We start from the raw sequence: 5221 nt of genomic DNA, 5'->3' as shown, positions 1-5221 counted from the left end.
CCCTTGTTTTCTAGGTGGGCGCCTGATTGCGGAACTTGAAATATATTCCCTTGTTCTTCAGGTGGGCGCCTGATTCCTGAAACTTGAAAATGTATTCCCTTGTTCTCCAGGTGGGCGCCTTCAGGTGGGCGCCTGATTCCTGAAACTTGAAAATGTATTCCCTTGTTCTCCAGGTGGGCGCTTGATTTCCACAAAATAGACAAAGACAAACAAAGAAAACTTCTGCCCCGGTTTGGTGCTGGGCACATCAGTGAGTGCTAATTGAATCATGTTACCAAATATCTCCATAAATTTGAAAGTTAAATCCTATTATCCAGGAAGGTCTTGAAAACTCCTAGTTAAATGATGGTTTTGAAATCTGAATTATATCTTCTAAAGGTGTTACTCCTGCTATATCTTGTTATCTAAAAAAAATTCTTAAACTACATCCCATTATCCAGGAGGGTCCTAACAACAAAAAATTAAATCTCATCCTAAGGGTGAAAATTTCAGAGCTAAATTCAACTTCCTAACGGCGAGACTTATGCTAAATCTTAGCATCTAAGGGAGGTATTAAACTAAGTCCCATTATTCAGGAGGGTCTTGAAAATTTCAAATTGAATCTTATCCTAAGCATGAAAACTTCAAAGCCAACTTATATTTCCTCAAGTAGAGTCTAGCTAGATCTTGTTACTCATGAACGTTTTGAATTTTAACTAAGTCTCATTGTCCAGGAGGGCCCTGAGAATTTTTAAGATTAAATCCCATTATCCAGGAGGGCCCAGAAATTTTAAAATTAAATCCTATTATCCAGGAGGGTCCTGAAAATTTAAAAATAAATTCCATTATCCGGGAGGATCGTGAAAACTTAAAAACTTAATCTCATTATCCAGGAGGGTCCTAAGAACTTTTAAAATTAAATCTCATTATCCAGGAGGGTCCTGAGAATTTAAAAACTAAATCCCATTATCCAGGAGGGTCCTGAGAATTTAAAAACTAAATCCCATTATCCAGGAGGGTCCTGAAAACTTAAAAACTAAATCCCATTGTCCAGGAGGGTCTTGAGAATTTTAAATTAAATCCCATTATCCAGGAGGATCTTGAGAACTTAAAAACTAAATACCATTATCCAAGAGGATCCTGAGAATTTTAAAAACTAAATCTCATTATCCAGGAGGGTCCTGAAAATATAAAAACTAAATCCCATTATCCAGGAGGGTCCTGAGAACTTTTAAAATTAAATCCCATTATTCAGGAGGGTCCTGAGAATTTTAAATTAAATCCCATTATCCAGGAGGGTCCTGAAAACTTAAAAACTAAATCTCATTATCCAGGAGGGTCATGAGAATTTAAAATTAAATCTCATTATCCAAGAGGGTCCTGAGAACTTTTAAAATTAAATCCCATTATCCAGGAGGGTCCTGAAAATTTTAAATTAAATCCCATTATCCAGGAGGGTCCTGAAAACTTAAAAACTAAATCTCATTATCCAGGAGGGTCATGAGAATTTTAAATTAATCTCATTATCCAGGAGGGTCCTGAGAATTTAAAAACTAAATCCCATTATCCAGGAGGGTCTTGAAAACTTAAAAATAAATCCCATTATCCAGGTGGTCCTGAGAACTTTTAAAATTAAATTCATTATCCAGGAGGGTCTTGAAAATTCTAAATTAAATCCCATTATCCAGGAGGGTCCTGAAAACTTAAAAACTAAAGCCTATTATCCAGGAGGGTACTGAGAATTTAAAATTAAATCTCATTATCCAGGAGGGTCTTGAAAACTTAAAAACTAAATCCCATTATCCAGGAGGGTCCTGAGAATTTTAAATTAAATCTCATTATCCAAGAGGGTCCTGAAAAATTTAAATTAAATCTCATTATCCAGGAGGGTCCTGAGAACTTTTAAAATTAAATCCCATTATCCAGGAGGGTCCTGAAAATTTTAAATTAAATCCCATTATCCAGGAGGGTCATGAGAATTTAAAAACTAAATCCCATTATCCAGGAGGGTCCTGAAAATTTAAAACTAAATCCCATTATCCAGGAGGGTCTTGAGAATCACAAGTCAAACCTGTCTGGTGCTTGATTTTCCCCCTTACGGAGGGTTTCTTCGAAACAAACGAAAATTTCTACCCCTGTTTCAATCAAAGAAATATCTTGTCAGTTTAATATGTGGTGGTTGGTTTGTGGCCTTGACTTTGAGGATGATTGCTCTTCCACTTCCCATGATAACTTTGACTTCCACTCGAAGACCTTGCTAACCACTTTCTCTGTCATCCTTATCACAAAAAAGACCTATTCTCCGTTCAGACCCAATATCCTCTATCTGTTGCATTGCTCATGAACTGACATTTACCAAACCTTTTTGTCTCACATGAACCCTAAAGCACGTCAATTGTCACCCACTTAGTGCGTATGCTGTTCTTTCTCGACTTAAACCACTGCCTTGGCCTTGAGGTCTATTGCTCCTTCACTTGCCATGATAACTTTGATTTCTGCTTGGAAGACCTTGCTTGTCACTGGTTAACCACTTTCTTTGTCAATCTTATCACAGAAAATACATTTGATCCGTTCACCCTACACCCTCTATCTGTTGCATTGTTCATGAATTGATATATACCAAACCTTTGTATTTCACATGTATCCCAAAGCATATTGACTGTTACCAACTCAGTGTGCATGTTGATTGTCCTTCTTCAAAGCTTAGTGGAGCAGTCATTTAAGGATCCTCCCTAGGTGTTAGCCTGATAGGAGGAACCCACTCTGATACCAATTGATAGCCTATATAAGTCCACCAAACTATGGAGTACCTGGTCCCGTATGAGGCTGATACGTAGGAAGCAGTAAGACTGAAAGTAAAGAAGGCAAGAGATTTTCTACGTGGAAAAATTCCACACAAGGGGATCAAAAAACCACGACCTACTCTTGTAGGCTTTTAACTCAACTAACTTGTAATCTACCTATTACAAGCCACTTTGCAATATTGCCGATTACAAAGACTTCAAACTACCTTGTGATGCAACCATCACAAGCCACTCTCTAACTCTTCTAGTTACAGAGGATTTAACTTATGACTATTCCTAGTCATAACATAAACTCTAAAGTTTACGAATTTGATTTGTTCCTAAAACAGCGCTTCTAACAAAGCAAACTAGGAATTACAATGTAGAGCAATTAACAAGATTACAACTCAACTATGGGTATACATAAGACTCGTTTAGAAACTGATCCTTAGTGGAGTTGTCTTCTTGTTCTTGAGAGAATATCACTGAATACACAAATCCTAGTGTTTCTTGCACCAGGTTGTTTTATCACAAAAGATATCACAATAGGTAGTGATGTCAACTCGTGGTGTACCTTTTACCCGAGAGAAGTGACTACTACACTGTCTACACAGCCACTACTGGGCAGTTGCATTCCAGCTGGATAGTGGACTTTGTACTTCTGTCAGAACACACCAACAGACCAGGTCCTCGTTGTGTTCCGCTTCTGTAACAGTTAACAGATGGTCACTTTCTTCTGTCATATTCCAGTTGTGCACTTGACCTGTACTTCTGTCAGAGTACCTACAGGGAGTAGGTCCCTGTTGTGTTCCTCTTTATATTGATTGCGTACAATCACTGACTTCTTTGTGCCGGAGAACCCTAAGAGACCGGGGCACCAGGTCCCTGTGATGTTCCTCTCTATGATCGTTTAGTTCCTTCCTGTTGTCGAATTGTTCATATGAGATGTATAACTTGTGCGACAAGTTTCTCTATCTGGTTCTTCATAACAGGTTTGTTAGATCATCAAAACATAAGAAGTATAAGGCTAAGACATTGAAAATCGATCAAAGGCAACAACAACAAAGAAACCCTTTTTCTAGAACCAAGAACCGCGGACACGGTAGGTTCGGACGATGCTTCCACTCCGATGCCCCAGTCCCGTTTTGCCTTGCCTTGAGCACCATTGCCCTGAAAAAAGCATCTCTCACTTATTGTTGTCATTCTTCAGCCCGGGAGTTGAAAACACTTTCCCCTCTCGAAAGGAGCGCAGCCTCACATCGAAGGCTCTTCAATGCCTACAATTGCAAGCTTAATACGCATAAAGAGAAAGTGCCTCTCCAAATGAAGGAAGGGAGGGGAAAGTATAACACATCACTCACTATGGTGTTTTGTTTACCACTTGCCCCGGGACACAGCTCGCCACTTGCGCTCATCAGAGGTCGAGTGGGTCGCCAGCTTTTGGACCCAATCCAGCAAATCAGGAACGTCGCCCGGCGCCCATGAAACCGCTGTGAGAAAAGAAAAGAAGGCACGGTTACAAAACTAGGCTTTCTTCACAGACAAAACTGAGAAAGCACGAGATGCACCACTTACGAGAATAGTTCCATTCCTTAGGGAATGGCATGAGCTCCACGGGGACAATGTCAGCAGTCCGTATCCGGACGAAGCAACTCATCCACCCCTAATCTCTATCTTCCTCATCGTCAACAACAAAGGGCGTGGTCGATCAGCATCGCAAGGTCAACGGACCTCGATGGTGGAAGGGTCAGTACAGCCTGATAAGATGACTAAGAGTAAAGTCAAGCCCTGCCTTCTCCACAAAAAATCTCATCATCAACACTGTTCCCAAAATGATGGATGGATCTGCGCCAAGGTAACCCCATACTCTAGGCAGAAGTCGAGCACAACCCTATCAAGAGGTCCCAGTGTGAAAGGGTATGTGTGCACAGTCAAGAATCCATCGGCACAATCCGTGATGCACTCACCCGGGGAAAGTATCTATAACACTACCTTCCCCCCCCCATCCGTAGTCTTTTCTCACTAACCCAAGATGTTTTTCTCCTATCAAAGAAGCAACCTTCAAGGCATACTCTCGTTGGTCCTAAATGCCGGAGGTGGAGCTCTCCTCTCTCTTCTGGGCAGACCCCGATGCAACGGTCATGAACATGGAAAAATTGGAGAACTAAAATAGGAATATGTGCAAGTACATTAGTACTGAAATAACGAAAGGATTGACGCAGAAAGAGAAAGGCAACCGCTTGAAATGGTGGGATCTCCAAAAAGTAAAAACATCCCTGTATATATACTCATGGAAAAAATGGCGACGATCTGCTTGCCTCGAAACTGACTAAAAGCACCTTTGTCAGTCCCGAGGTGGCACCCGACCTCGTGGATCTCCATCAGTACGAGGCTAGGCTCCAACAAGCCGATGATGCCTTCGTCGGCACCAAGGTGGCACCCGACCTCGAGGACCTCTA

The sequence above is a fragment of the Nicotiana sylvestris genome, chromosome 8, assembly GCF_000393655.2.
Source record: "Nicotiana sylvestris chromosome 8, ASM39365v2, whole genome shotgun sequence".
In the NCBI taxonomy this organism is placed as follows: Eukaryota; Viridiplantae; Streptophyta; class Magnoliopsida; order Solanales; family Solanaceae; genus Nicotiana; species Nicotiana sylvestris.
Note: the sequence above shows the minus strand (reverse complement) of the source record.